General features: G+C 42.4%; 1 protein-coding gene across 1 annotated transcript in view; it reads right to left on the reverse strand.

The window, feature by feature from the left end:
* LOC306921222 (ATP-dependent RNA helicase SUPV3L1, mitochondrial-like) overlaps positions 1-16,959 on the reverse strand; it is a gene marked incomplete at both ends in the record, with an annotated part of 427,184 nt that overhangs the window by 86,181 nt on the left and 324,044 nt on the right. The gene's annotated exons all lie outside the window — the stretch shown is intronic.

The following is a 16,959-nucleotide window of genomic DNA, read 5'->3' on the forward strand; positions in this document are numbered from 1 at the left end:
GTGTGTGTGTGTGTGTGTGTGTTTGTGTGTGTGTGTGTGTTCGCTCACGAGCGTGTGTTGTGTGTTGTTTGCACTGTGTTGATATAGAGATGTCTACAGAGTCGTGGTGAGGGCACAGAGAGCCGCCTACACAGGGGAGCTGTTTGCCATCAGAACCCACTCGTGGGCGTTCTCAAACATTTATAAAACACAAACTCTACTGAGCGTCTCCCACAGGAGACGCCGTTATGCAGCGAGAGAGAGATGGGAGACAGGAGGAGGAGGAGGAAACTGAGAGAGAGGGAGAGGATGGAGGAGGGTGGGGGAGAGATATTGCTCCATTACTGCTTTTTAATTGCTGGGCAAATTGTTTCCTTTGTTTGGTTAAAATAGCCATTGTTGAATTGCACATTGCAGATTTATTTACAGTGTGTTTGTGTGTGTGTTTGTGCGTGCGTGCGTGCGTGCATGCGTGTATGGACAGATTACGTAGACATTTACCCGTCAGAGCTTCTGTACAACTTTTGTCCTCCCCAAAATCCCTCAAACACACACAAGACAACACTTATGGGCTGCTAGAGACATCTCCAGTCAACCCTCTCTGATAGGATTACAATTGTACGTGTGCGTGCGTGTGCGTGCATGTGCTTGCCTGCGTGAATGTGTATCTGTGTGTGAGTCACTAACACCACAGGGATAGACAGATAGGGTGAAGAAATGACAGGATTACACTAACAGAAGTCAAAACTCTAACGGACTGTTGAGCGATTACATAGTATGTCCTCTGTCACATAACACACACACACACACACACACACACACACGCGCGCGCGCGCACACGCACACGCACACGCACACGCACACACACACACAATGTGTGTGCAATGGGATTGCTGTTTAATAATGATGCAGGGGTCAAGGCCAGGGTCAGGGCAAACAGCATATGAAAACCAGCATCGTGTTGTTGGCACTCCATGCGTGTAGGTGTCCTCAGTATTGTCCTGTTCGTTAAAACACGTCCTTGCTGTCCAGTTTCTGCAAGAAATTTCTAAATACAAAATGCATAATTTGTTGGTGAAAACAATAAATAAAAGAACCCTATCATGTCCAATTGGGTGTTACACATAAAATCCTACAGGCCCATGTGTGTACTGTACTGTCTGCATACTGTTACATTAACACTGACGTAGTATAACTTCACAAAAGATGATATGATGATGTGGTGATGTACTGTGTGCGTGCGTGCGTGCGTGCGTGCGTGCGTGCGTGCGTGCGTGCGTGCGTGCGTGCGTGCGTGCGTGCGTGCGTGTCTGTGTGTGTGGTAACCATTTCCCTACAGAGTTAAAGGACGAGGGTTTGATGTGCTCATTTTGAACAGAACAACAGCTTTAGAGTTCATTGTTCAATCGTTTTTCTTAAATCTACTTAGAGAAGCACAGAGAAGCTGTTTTCATGATCCTAATGGTCTTCTTCCAATAGCAGTCTTGCACATAAAGAGGTGGACCAGGACCGCTCTCCAATATTGATGCGACGCTGGTGGCAGTGTAGGCAGTTAGGAGTCCTTGTTTGTCTGCTGTGCAGAGGATCACGATGGTACCTAGCAGAATGAACACTACTTTAATTGCCATAAAGCGGTTTCTCCCTTCCACCAGTCAATATGCCCACAGTCGTGTGCGTGCGTGCGTGCGTGCGTGCGTGCGTGCGTGCGTGCGTGCGTGCGTGCGTGTTTCGCCGGTCAATAAAGCGTGTGCTAGGAGGCGATTGGTTGTTTTTCTTCAACTTGACACGTTAAATGCAGTCGCACCTCACCAAAGTCAACACAAATACACATACACACACATCCCCACACCCGCACGCACGCGCGCGCACACACACACACACACACACACACACACACACACACACACACACGCACACACACACGCACACACACGTACCTCTGCTATGAGGTAAACTGTATTGATTCTCTGCTGTGTTCAACTTATTTTCTCTCATAATCCCTCAGAGTCTAATCACATTCACTAACTGGGATGGAGAGAGTATTTCAGTTCACACACCACACACACACACTACACACACACACACACACACACACACACACACACACACACACACACACACACACATACACACACACACACACACACACACACACACACACACACACACACACACACACACACACACACACACACACACACACACACTACAAATACATTTAATTGTGTACTCTATGAGTTACAAATGTATGTATACATTTACAGTGAGGGTTTTACTGTGCAGTACACCATTCCTGATTGTAATGAATGTCATAAAGAAATGCAAGTCAATTTCAAAATGGTGGCACTTCATTTTGAATAATTCACATCAAAAGAAAACCGAGAACAGAAAATCGCTCCTATCAAATCAATGAATTTTCCTAGCCTCCAATCGACCCATGCTGTGTTGACCAAATTTAATTACTTTTGGACTGAACTGTTTGAGGTCCACACTGTAAAACGCTGAGTGTTAATTTAGTACTGTGCACCAATGCACTCAAATTATGTTTGCATCAATTGAAAGGTGGAATTACTGTATAATTCCTGCGAGTCAGTGTCCAATACTATTACCACACATAGTGGAGACTAGAGTCTTTGCTTGTTTTGCTCAATGTGTTTCATAAATACACTCATAATACATTATATAACTTAATTTATCAGTGGCAAAACAAATGAAGCACAGTTATCTTATTTGACAGAATGAATCAAAGTCTTAATCTGATAATTATAATAATGTTTTACTGATGTTCAAAAGCTAAGGGTCTAAACAAGATATTGTTTAATATTCAAACCTTCTAAATTGTGTAAATTGTTGTTAGTATTTACATTTTTTTCTACCCGGTCTGTGTCTCATAGGAGGGCTGTGGACACGCCTACCAGTGATGCAAGACAAATGGCTACCATTATAGCATTCTAACTTTCAAGTAATACAAAGCCTGCATTTTGGATTGGATTCCCCATCGGTCTCTGAACGGTCCATAGCCCTCCTCTGAGACACATATGGGGTACACAAACATCTTATCATCGGTCTCTGAACTGTCCATAGCCCTCCTCTGAGACACATATGATCGGTCTCTGAACTGTCCATATCCCTCCTCTGAGACACATATGGCGTACGCAAACATCTTTTTGTGAGGACAAATTGATAGGTTGAAAATGGGTGAACTCGTCCTTTAAGCTTGATTTAGGCTATGAATTCCATTGTTGCAGATCTGCAAGCTCTCACGTGTTGCTAAACCAGGTATAATTGAAAGCACTCGGTAGAGTACTGTCCTTGTCCTTTGCCAAGGCAGTGCAATTTTGTTCAGGAATTGCTTGTACAATTTTTTTTTAATGAAACAGTGAACCAAAAAGACACAGGCCCGTATTTTGTGTAATTCATGCATATGAGTATGTATATGAGAAGATGTGCAAGCTTAGGCTTACTTATTCCCTAACAGAGGCAGATTTGCTTGATATGGCCTATAAGAAACATATATCCTGAAAGTACAAGTTGCCACCAAAATGTAATTAATTTCTTCCTCATGACATATGACTAAGCTGGAGCGAACCCACAAATTAAATCTCGAGACAAAGACAGGGGTGAAAACATTACCTCCTTCGCGGAGGTAATTATGTGATGCATTCGAAATGTACGTGCACACGCACACATCCACGATGACGAAGCAGTCGGGATGGCACAGAGGAATACGCCAGGTTGAGGTTGTGAGAGAGAAGCGTGTCAGTTTTGACACCCATACAGCACCCAAGAATAAATAATTAGTGGAGCTGGCAGTGGAGATGACGAAGGACAGAGATATCATTATTTACGCCAAATTATGGACGCGTGCACACACACACACACACACACACACACACACACACACACACACACACACACACACACAGTGTACACATGAATGCACTCATGCTCACACGTGCACACAATGTGTAATGTTCAGCTTTTAATTTGAGAGTCGCTTTCAGAGGTATCAAACATAGCATAACAACCTTGCCAGCCCGTGCCACTGACAAAGAAAACAATTGTCAGCTTATTTCTCCGTTTGTGAAGCGTGGATGCAAGTGAAGCATTCCGTTCCGAAATCACATTACAAACTTTCCAAAAAACTTTCCAACTGATTTTTTTGGTATGGCTGCCTTGCTATAAAATCTTTACTAAAATAAAAATGGCTCCAGAGTCAGTAGTACTATCCTACCCATAATGCACTGTGAACAGGCTTATAGGCATTACATTACAGATACATGTAGATATGAGGTTACCACAAATGGTTTCCTTTATATATGGCACAGGTTAGAGATTATAGGCAAAGGTTTAGTGTGGTGCACTTACCCCCATAGTCAAAAACAGAAATAGCCAATTTCCATCTTCCACCTTCCCACCTTCTTCTGTTTCTCTCATTCATTCAGAGACAGTACTGTACATGATGGTCTTATTGTTCTTTTTAATGCCTCCTTGTTTAGTTGTCTTCGTGTGTCCCTCTTCTCCCTTTTTCCATCTTTTCTTTTTCCATCCAGCCGCTACCACACCCCCCCATCCTGTAAGCCCCCCCCCCACACACACACACACACACCCCATGCCTCTGTCCCATTTCAGGAAGACATCCAGGCGTTTGTAGGCACGCTGGCTCACATCTGGAAACAGCGTTTAGCTTTGGTTCAGTCTCAGGAAGTTTTCACACTTCACGACTCATTAACCCACAGACCTGCAGGCCTCCCGCGCAAGAGAGAGAGAGAGAGAGAGAGAGAGAGAGAGAGAGAGAGAGAGAGAGAGAGAGAGCTTAGTGGGGTGGGGTAGGGGGAGTGTTGTAGGATAGAGGATGATGGGTTGGGTGATAGAGGGCTTGAACAGTAACCTGAAACACCATGATTGTATTTTGAAACCAAGAAAATGGAGCGCTCAGGCTTAAAATTGGTGTGCGCATGTGGACTGCAAGAGTGTTGATACAGAGAAACAGCCTCTGTGTTCATTTTCACTCTGAGATTGTGTACAGAATGTAACCAAATGGACCAGTATGAGTGGTGTCCCCCAGTGCTCTCCTACTACAGTAGGTCTAGTATTTCCTTCTACACCACATCTAGCCTGGTAACCAGACAAATCTGCCAGTGCAATAAAATAAAATAAAAAAGGCCTAGATTAGACAGATTAGTTTGACCCCGAAGTTGTGAGGCACTAATCAGGAACCAGTAGGACAATGTGGGGTGGGTACTACGTACTAGAGCCTTTTTGTTTTTCATCCGCCCATTCTACACAGAGATTCAGTTTTCATACTGGTTCCTGATTATATACAGTGTCCCGTCTAACTAAACAAATAAACCGCTTAAACAGTTATTAGAACTTAGTTACAACAGTATTTCCGTCTACGGTACACTAAATCTATTTGCCAAAAATAGGCAATCTACAAGCTCAAAACGCCCCCCCCCCCCCCCCCCCCCCCCCCACAATAGGGGTACAAGTAGTTAAAAAAGGAGGACAACAAGATGGAAGGAGAGGCCCCTAAGCATCCAGGAGAATAGATGGAGCTGAAGACAGCAAAGAGGGGAGATTAAAGACACTGTAGTTCAGTGAAGTGTTTGTTTGTGTAAGTGTGGGCATGTGGGCCCACACGCACTAGTGTGTGCGACGTGTGCATGCGCGCGTGTGCGTGTGCGTGTGTGCGTGTGCGTGTGCGTGCGTGTGCGTACGTGCGTGTTTGTGCGTGTGTGTGTGTGTGTGTGTGTGTGTGTGCGTGCGTGTGCGCGTGCGCGCATGCGCGTGCACGTGTGCATGTGTGTGTGTGTGCGTGTGTGTGTGTGTGCATGTGTGTGTGTGTTGTCCAGGGTGTCTGTGTCCAGCCCTCTGTGAGTAATGTGTCTGAAAGAAGAGCTTTCCTAATGAAACACTTTTCCCAGAGTGATAATTACACCAGGAGAAAGCAAGGACACCTCCAGTCAATGTGTGAAACTTAACTTACTAAAACACAAAGTTCCTGTGTGTGTGTGTGTGTGTGTGTGTGTGTGTGTGTGTGTGTGTGTGTGTGTGTGTGTGTGTGTGAGTGTGTGAGTGTGCGTGCGCGTGCGCGTGCGCGTGCGCGTGCGTGTGCGTGTGCGTGTGAGTGTGTGTGTGTGTGTGAGTGTGCGTGCGCGTGCGTGTGCGTGTTTCTGTGCGCTCGCGGGGGTGGACCACATTCACATTGTGGTGTGTGGCTGCCATTACACTGTCTTGCTTAATAACAACTTTCTTAATCATGTTTGTATTATAACTATTGTTATTAGTATTTATTTGTAACTTTGTTTTTCTTTGTTTGTTTTTACATGAATACAAAAGCTGCAGGCTTTGCTATTGAGAGAAAACAGTTGATTAAATGCATTTCATTACAGTTACTCCTACACTGTTATCTGTTACGGCATGAATCTAAAGATGAAATGACATTAAGTTTGTCTCATCATCACATATCCCTTTTCTGTTTGTTCTTTTATTCTTCTCTGATTTCAATCTTTGTAGCAGCTGAATGACAGGGTCTGTTTACATCGGCATGAAAGGACGGTTGAAACCTCACTGACGTGCTTGACATAGATAAGTTGCAAAGATTGTGAATAGGCAAGATAGGCAAGATTACTGACATCCATGAAAGACGCACAAATGAATTCTTACACAATAGGAATGTGTCTTTAATGAAATTTGTAGAGAATCTTTCATCACAGTTCAGCACCCATAGACTTTAGTTAAACAAATCGGACCTAGACTAGCAGAACAATTCAATTATTCCATGTGGCTTTAATAAATGTTTGATATGCATTACATGGAAACTTTCTAATTCAAATTTTACGATTTAACAGTTGGGGCTTTTTCCCATTAATTCTCGACACACAAAAGTTACTATTTGCATTCCTAGCGTTTATTAAATAAATATGAAAAGCTCATACAAAAATTATGGCAGGAGCAGGATGGGGCTGAGATTAATACGCATGGGTAAAATACAAGTTTCAACTACCAGTGCGTTTATAATACAAACTCCTTGGCATGTGCACACAGGGATCTGGGGGATAAAGTGTTTAATTCTGTGGTTTAATAGATTCTTCTGCTTTTTTTGGAGGTGTGTATATGTGCGTGAGGGGTGGGAGCAAATACAGAAATATCCCTGCGACTTTGGCAGAAGGCTCGTACTAAAACTTGTTTGGCTGAGATGAGTGCATTTCTTTCTCTCTCTCTCTGTATGGTGGCCAGGGAACGCCTGCAGTCTAGAGAGCTGCAGTGTGGGTGGGACAGTGTTCATTTTGACATAAAATTCTGATTTAGTCTTAGTCTTAGTCTTTTGAACACACCATTTCGTTTTTGTCTTATTTAGTCATCTGTAATTGTTTAGTTTTAGTCTAGTCGACTAAATATCAAAAACCTCAACTAAATTAGCACTGGTGTGGGATTCTCACATTTGTGTGTTCATGTATTTTTCCATGTGGCAATTGCAGAAACAGACAGTAGCATCTAAATTCCCCATTTAAAGGTAGCTTCAGCCCCCTATATTGCATAATCCTCAACAACAAAAGAAGAAGAAGAAGAAAAGAAGAAAAATGTTGCTGCCTGTAACATGACCTATGTCTTGGAAACGTACAGAGATATACTGTATACAAAAACAAACAAAAAGCCCAAGGTAGTATTTCATTGGCACTATAGTAGTGAGCACCAGATGTGATTTTAAAATTCTATTAATTACGTTCAAAGCCCTAAATGGGCTGGCCCCTATCTATATCCGTGAGATGCTGTCCCTCCCTAAATCCGGACGCATCCTTAGATCCTTAGATCCTCGGATAAGGCCCTCCTGGATGTCCCTCGGACAAACCTAGTTACCCGGGGTGACCGGGCTTTTGCCGCTCGGGCACCCAGACTATGCCAGTGCACATAAGGGTAGCACCATCCGTCCCCCTGTTTAAGTCATGTTTGAAAACCCACCTTTACACAGAGTGTTTTATAACTGTTTTATAGCCATTTGTATATACATTCCTGTCATTGGCTATTTTCATTTTGTTACTGTTTGTTGTTTCTTGCTGTTTTTAATCTTGCTCTGTGCAGCACTTTGGAACTATGTTTTGAAAAGCGCTATACAAATAAAGTTCATATCATATCATACTGGAAACTCCCTTGACTCAGACATGTCTGGTTTAAATGAGAAATAAATTATCCCCTGACCAGTCAATAAAGTAAACACATCAACATGTAGCCTAACACTGAACTCCCAGACAGTATACAGAGAAAGTATAATCAGCTGTGAATAAGTACCTGTTGAATAAATTAATGAATAAATAAATAGGAACAAATCAAAAGCCAGCATCCATCCATACCTTAAATGTTAATGCTGCCTCTGAATATTTTCAGTTTGAAAACACAACATCAGTCAAAATTCCCCACCACTGGCCTGGATGGTTAGCTCAACTGTCTGGGCACCTAGGCTGCTGAGCCAGCCTGACGGCGTGCCGTGGGTTTGACTCCCGATCCCGACGGCCTTTGCCGTGTGTCTTTCCCCATCTCTCTCTACTCGACTACTTTCATCCTATCAATAAAGGCAGAAAAAGCCAACAACAATATCTTATAAAATAAAATCCCCACCACATACATTATTATAGCCAATTTTAACTTTTATTTTGTATGATGGAGTGTGGTCAAAAAATAAAAACTGCAGATGAGACTGTCTTCATACTTCTATACTTCCCATCAGTCATTATCAGGGGGTTTCCCCATTCCCCTGCCTTTCTATTGTAAACACTGATATCATCATGACAATCTCATCATATATAGATGGCACTCATATGAGCTCATGATCAAATCTTGTTGGCTTTAATTTAATTAAATACGATTTATCATCCTGAAGAGATTTTCTTTTGTTAAGATGTTTACAAAACATAGCAACATATCTTGATCTGTTTATTTATTTATTTTTTAGAATACATTTAAAGCTACCTTGACAGATTTAGGACGCTACCATTTTCTTTTCTTTTTTTCTTTCTTTCTTTTTTGGGAGGGGGAGGGCATTTATTTCTACTTAAAAACTACAGTGAAACTTCTGTCCTTATTGCATCAGTCGAAGGAGGACGCGGTATAAGCAAGCTCAGCTTTTTCCAGGGAAGTGGTGCCATGTCATATGGATTGCTTCACTCACTGTGTTTTAATGAACCTGTAAAGTTAAAAATGTCAAAGTTTATTTTTAATCTAGCAGTATATGGTGGTTTCAGTGAATACATGCAAGGCAGGCCATGTGCTTTAGAAGCTATGCCTTGACCTTACAGAATGTTTGCTGATATTTGTTTTCGGCTTTTTAAAGAAAGAATTTTAACTGATTTACTTTGCATGGATGTTCTGTGATCAAAGACTGGACCTTACACATATGCTGCTGACTTATCTAGGCCAATGTGATAGACAGAGCATGAGTTATTTGTGTGAGACGGTGGTAGACAGAAAACATGCCAAAACGAAGAAGGATCATGGAAACTGGGACAGGCTGTGATATCACATACAGCAGTGGTTCTCAACGTTGCGTCTGGGGAACCCCAGGGGTTATTGAGAGGGTTCTATGAGGTCCCCAGCTAAATGATTGATATTTAGGAACCAAATGGAACCTTAAAGGTCTGTAATCTCGAGAGTATACAAATGGAACCAAGGGTCAAGTAATTATTTATAACACTGGATGCTGAATACTTTAGTGAATATCCCTATAGTGTGTGTGTGTGTGTGTGTGTGTGTGTGTGTGTGTGTGTGTGTGTGTGTGTGTGTGTGTGTGTGTGTGTGTGTATATATATATATATATATATATATATATATATATATATATATATATATATATATATTTGAGCAGACTTGGTTACATTTGAGTTTTGAATAGCCTCTGTTGGGTACAATATTGCCTTTATTGACCATGTCCCAATTAAAAACACAGTGATATTGACAATACTCAGAGCAAGGGGCTCTTTTCTCGGCTTGTATCACTGTCAAATCTATCTATCACATCTCATAAACTAAGCTATTCTGGATTTAAAACAATCTTCGCTGAGGAGGATATATGTTATAGAAGCAAACAAGTGTGACATAACATACCTTGTGTCCAGCAGATCCATGTCATTTACAGCTCCATAGCACACAGGCATTCATGACGTGTAGCCAGACCGAAAACATCACTTATTTTCACTGAGCCAAAATGCAAAGACTTAGCTAGCACTCCTGTGTGTGTGTATGTGTGTGTGTGTGTGCGTGCGTGCGTGCGTGCGTGCGTGCGTGCGTGCGTGCGTGCGTGCGTGCGTGCGTGCGTGCGTGCGTGCATTCTTGTAACTCTGTAAGCTGACAGTTTTACAGAATAGCATAAAAGTAAGGGTCCATTTGGATATATTTAAACTTTCTCTCATACTTTAGGCTACCTCTGAGGATTTTGCCGTGTCATTTTAGAACTGACCAGTGATTACTAATTTCTTGAATGTGTCATAATAATGAATTGGCACACATCCACGATGGTTGGTCATGGGTGTGTTATGTAACTGAAACATGTGAGACTAATTGATCTGGTACATGGATTAAAAGACATTGAACATCCATCTGATACCCTGAGAGTTTTCCAACATGGGTCCAGTAAACATGGTCCCGAAAGGATCCATTTGGTTACAGTTGTACACTCTGAGTGATATATAGAAGAGGATTTTACTGTGTTCACAAAGCTTTTCAGTAGACGTGAGATGAATACTCTGATGTAGCTGTACGTCCCAGAAGGCCTATAGAGATATAGGAATATATCTCCAATTCACTCTGCAAGGCGTATGTTCATTTATTTTTCATGCAGGTGACAGTTCAAGTGTCTCTTCATGAGGAATATAAAAGCAGATCTCTCCGCTTTCCTCTAATATTTACCTTAGGTTTATTTTCAATGGGGTTCATCCAGGGACACTTTCACTGGTATAGGCCTGGCTTAGGTTTAATAAAGATTTTAATAAGAAAACATATATAGAATCTCATTGATGGAGCTGAATGGGCTAACGTTATTTTTTTACATCAATCGCTATGGAACCTGATATCGGCTAATGTGGCTATTAAAACAATGGCAATATGGGCTTGATAACTAAATTAGCATTGATTGATTCACTGCCTTGGTTATGCTACTGTATACTGAATGTATCACTGCCCCTGTCACCAGCCAGAGACACTAAAGGTTACAGACTCTCACAGAGTTACATTAAATCCATGCTCAAGATGCATTAAACTGAGAATGTCATCCAATGGTCAAATATGAAGAGCTACATGATATTGTTCAGTTTTTGTTTTCATTTAATGGAGTAAATTAGAGAAAAGATGTAATCATGTAGAAATAATGTTTTACCCATGAGCCATCTGGCAGAATGACATTGCACCTATGTTTTTTTCTTAATAACACTAAAGGTGCTACCACAAACAAGTCTTGTCTGTCAATTATCTGCTTCAATTAGCCCAACCATATAGGCAATTACTGAACATGTCTTCTTTCTAATAAATACATAAAATGGCATCTCCCTCCCTCTCTCTCTCTCTCTCTCTCTCTCACGCGCACACACGCACGCACGCACGCACGCACACTGAGTTTTAGTCGGTGATGCTGAATCAATGCGACACCTCGGGGATGGCACAGCAGAGGGGGTCATATGCCAGGCTCGTTTTTCACACTCATTTTTTTTAGGAGGGCGGAGGGTGTGCATGTGAAATAATACCCGCTCATTAAGAGTGCGCTGGCTCCTGGTTAATTCATCCTGGACTGTCACGGGCTTGTGTACGACCCCCGGGTAACACATAAATCACACACACAGAACCAACCGGTCGAGCGGCGAGCTCCGTGCCCCTAACGCTGCTGATTTATCAACCAAATTACTGCAAGTCCGTTCGGCCTCAACACTTTGCCGAGGAAATCACCGACTAACCCCTGAGCGAACCGATTTATTGAAAAGCTGTCCCTCTCCACTTTCGTCTGTGCCCCGCCCGCGCCTCGTGTCACTCCACTCATCTCTCACTGACTTAATTAAAATCTATCCCGTTGGCTCGCTGGCATTTATTACAAGCACTGGGCTAATGAAACAAAAGAACACGGAGCAGACCATGGCTGCTTTGTGCCTATAAACGTTCATTACAGTGCAACATGCTTCTGTCTCTCCCCCTCTGTTTCACACACACACACACACACACACACACACACACACACACACACACACACACACACACACACACACACACACACACACACACACACACACACACAGCCTGTACTTATTGGCCTTTCAACAAGGCATGCAGGTGGCAGGTGTATTAGTAGCATACCGGTATATCATATTGTATGTTGTATAGGCTATATAAAAGGTGCATAAAAGGAGCATTTAGCATACCTTTTTGACAGATAACTTAACTTATCATGCAGTTGTCGGCATTCTTTCTTTCTTTCTTTCTTTCTTTCTTTCGAGGGGGGGCTATATATTTTTTTTTCTCAATTATGTATTTATTTTCAGAATATATTTTTACATGGATGACTTATTCAAAAGTCCTGCCAACTTTAATTCAATTTGATCTATGGGCTAGTTCAAACCATTAGGCCTATATCCATTTTGTTACATGCTGGAACAACTTGACATTTTGATTTATGGCATTTCATAAGCATGTTGACTATTTTTGACAGTGCAAGCCATGTCTATACATTCATAGTAGGCTAATGCTCAAATTGGCTCCTCTGCTGGTTTTTTAACAAAGAAGGGGAAAAAAAGTAGGGCCCAGTTGGAAAAATACCTTTAGAGGGGCGTTATGGGGTATCTTCCATATCACTATTGTCAAAGTCAAGTAGGCTTATGGGCTACCAGAAAAATATATTTGGTGTTTGATGTTCAGCGTTTGATGTTGAATGCAGGCCCTGCGTGTATTCAGAGGGGACAGTCGCGTGCATGCTGTATAAACGCTAATTACAAAAGCCGCTAATATCCTCCTCTTGGCTGGCATAGAAAAATGATTGAGGGTGGAGAAAGGGATTGGTGCAATTTGGTGGTGGCGGAGGTTTGGGTAGAGGGATGGGGATGTGTGTGTGTGTGTGTGGGGGGGGGGGGGGTGCTTGTAAATTAGGCTCTTGAAATTACGTTGATAATTAATTTTGCGAATTTGTTTCTATTAAATAAAAAATAACACCGATTGAAGGACCTAATTAGCATTATTAATTAGGCCTGCTGTTTCGAAATTAAGAGAAAAAACAATTCGTTCTCTGTAATGTCTGTCTGTCTGTCTGTCTGTATGTCTCTCTCTCTCTCTCTCTCTCTCTCTCTCTCTCTCTCTCTCTCTCTCTCTCACGTGCACTGTGTGTCATTCTTCCCTCTCCAATCTTTCTCCTCTGATTCTGTCCTCAGGGCTCCTTCGTCCATTGCAGTAACGCATGCAGTCTCTCTCTCTCTCTCTCTCTCTCTCTCTCTCTCTCTCTCTCTCTCTCCTCTGCGTTTCTCTTGAGAATTGGAAACGGGGGGATGGAGACGGCGAATGGAAGGTGCTAAATTAGCTGGCTGATCCGCGCTCATTGCTGCATACACATCCCCCTATTACTGCGCCCCGCGCCGCTTAATATTCCGGGCATGGCGGGCGCGTCTAGATAGCAGATTTATCAAATGGGAAAATGAATGTATGATGATCAGTTAAATTGAAAATCAGCGCCCGGGTGACAGGCCGCTCTGACACCTCGGTAATTAGAAAGAAAAATGATGGCGTCCGAATGCATAATAGAGCAAAAACAATTTACGCTATCCCCCACGCCGTAATGATCGCGCGTTGAAATTGAAAATTTCTCCCGGTTGAAATTGAATTCATAAAGTATGATGCATGGGCGGAACGGCCACAACGGGAGGCCTGCCCGGTCCGTGAGAGAGCCGCTTAGATCGATTGGTATACTACTGTTGGTGCCATCATCATTCTCTCTTTCTCTGTTTTCCTTTCTCCTCCTTACCCTCTTCGCAGCCCTCTTCTTTCTCTCTCTCTCTCTCTCTCTCTCTCTCTCACACACACGCACCGTGCGTGTGTGACGCACGCACGCACGTACACAGGCGCGCGCATGCACGCATGCATGCCCTGACCCCAGGTCATAGGCTATAAGGACTTATAACAATTAGAACAATTAGCTGATTTTAAAGAAAGCCTATAGGCATTATTTGATCAGCCTACATCCAGCCTAGCCTATAGGCATATTATTCAAACCGGTGCCTTAACAATAACAGAACTAACTTCAGAACTTGGTCTTTATAGATAAACCTTTATAACAAATTGGCCCCTGATATAGACCTTGTAAGGATTGAGAACATGCAATGGCCAAATTCTCCAGTGTTAATTTAACAGGTGTGAAAATAAACCAAGGGTGCATTTAACTACAGCCAATTCAAGTGTTTGTTAATTTGTTTGTTTGTTTGTTTATGTGTGTACATGTATTTATACACATACATACATACATACATACATACATACATACATACATACATACATACATACATACATACATACATACATACATACATACATACATACATACATACATACATAATTTTCAAGTTATTTGAAATGTTGCTGTTTTGTTTAACTATTAAGCCCATATAATATTTTTATAGCTCATGTGATCATGTGTTTCAGGACAGGCCTATTATATTTGAAGAATTTCAACAGGCTGTGTAAAGTTCCCTGGATAGGCTATTTTAATTCAATAGCCCACATTTGGGCGACACAAGTATTTTGTATATGGGTATATTTGCTGGTGCATTCATAATTTGTGTCAAGACACTGCCCATTTCCCACATGCGCACACACACACACACACACACACACACACACACACACACACACACACACACACACACACACACACACACACACACACACACACACACACACACACAGAAAGAAAGAAAGAAAGAAAGAAAGAAAGAAAGAAAGAAAGAAAGAAAGAAAGAAAGAAAGAAAGAAAGAAAGAAAGATACCATAGCTATTATAAGAGTCTTGCTGAAGGGAGAGCAGCCCTATATTTTCTAATTAATCGCACTCTTGAAACTAACCGATTAGCCTATAATACGCCCCCCTCCCCAAAAGGAAAAAAGTAGAAATTTCACACAGCGCACGCGGAAAGAACGATTTAATGTGATTGTTTCGGTCGAAGGGGACGTTTCCTAAGGCCTTATGGGGAAATAATGTCCTTATGAATTAAATAATAGGGTTATTACTTTCATTGATTTTAGCTGTCTGGGAATTTAAGGTTCAGCTTCAGTTTGTACTCATCCATCTCTCCCTCTCTTTCATTCGTTCTTTCTCCCTCTCTCTCTCCCCTCTCCCTCCTACTGTTTTTCACTCGCTTCCACTCTCACTCCCTCCTCCCTCGCTCTCTTCTAATTATTTTCCTATAAGCCTCCGCTTCCTACAGCGCAAATAGCAGAGTCACTGGGCGAAAATTATGTAAATATTATTAAAGGGACTCAGGCACGGAAATTCATTTTAAGGTCGGCGCAGTAAAGTAAAGCTCCGTCCCTCAGATCCCCGCCAATTTATTTGCAAATAAAGGCGAGGTGACCGGGAGGGATCAGGGATATTTAGCCGGGCTGTCAACACAGCTCTTCCGTGCACAGGCTCGCCAGAATTAATGCTTTTAATAATTGGGATTTCAGTTTCCTGGGAATTGGTGGAGTTTACACTTCATGAGCTAAACACACTTTCCCTGAACGCGCTCGCGCACGGCACGCGCAGCGTCGCGCACATACACAGACATATAGCCTACACATTGAGGATTTCCTTCCCTGTCCCTCAATATCTACAGCACATGTTTCTTCATTTCTCATGTCCATTTTGCTCATGTGAGCTTAGCCTATAGCCTATATTTGGCGAGTTTTTTTCTTCTACAAAACAATATTCCTTGGCACAAAATCCCCCCCCCCCCTCCCCTCTCTCTCTCTCTCTCGCTGTCTCTCTCTCTATATCTTTATCTCTCTGCCTCGGGGGACCCACAGCCCTATTAGAACAAATGACGAGAGGCCCAGGCGCTTTTGTAAAGAGGCGCAGGCAGGCAGGCGCGCGCCTGTCCTATTATGTGCGACACATGATCAATAGGGCGATAACGCAGCAACATCAATATAAGCGACAGAACAATGAGGGATATCATTGAACATCTATCTTAATATAGCCGACTACAAGGGCCGTCTGACAACCGAGGCAGCTCATGAAAATTCCGCCCCACGAATCTACCACCATCTTTCCCTCCTCCTCCCGTTCAATAGCCTATGCGCAGTCACGCACGCGCACGCACGCGCGATACACACACACACACACACACACACACACACACACACACACACACACACACACACCGTGCCGTGCCGTGCAGCTGGCGGGGCTATTATTTTCCCATTTCAATTTGACACCCCTGCCTTTCATGCTAATTCTATTATTGTAGGAAGTTTATGTGATTCCATATCACTAGAAATCGGTAATGTCTAATAACCCTTTGGGCTGAAAGGGGTGGGGGGTGGGGGACTGCCTCGAGACCCGCGGCAGCCAGTGGGAAAATAATTACTTTCATATCAAAACTCAGCAGGAGGCGCAGGGTCCTATGGCCCGCGGCCGCTAACCTCATTCCAGCTCGGCCTTTCAAATGAATAAATTTGTTAAAGCAATAAATACAAACAGCCAGACGGACTTGCGCCCCAGCACTAGCTCACTATACACAGAGAAAGGGGGATTTATCTGCTGTAAAACGACAAACTCCCGTAGATTCTATACCACACGACAATAACCTCCTTTTTGGTCTTTATAGTTTTTTTTTTTTTTTTTTTTTTTTACAATTGCATGTCTGGAGAAAAATAGGTTTCATTTAAACAATAGCTTTATTTATCAAAATGTTTACATATAAATATCATTTAATTATTTTTTTACAATATCTGAGGATTTTTGTTGTATGTAAAGATGTTCGTT

This window comes from Electrona antarctica (assembly GCF_951216825.1).
Source record: "Electrona antarctica genome assembly, chromosome: 4".
NCBI lineage: Eukaryota > Metazoa > Chordata > Actinopteri > Myctophiformes > Myctophidae > Electrona > Electrona antarctica.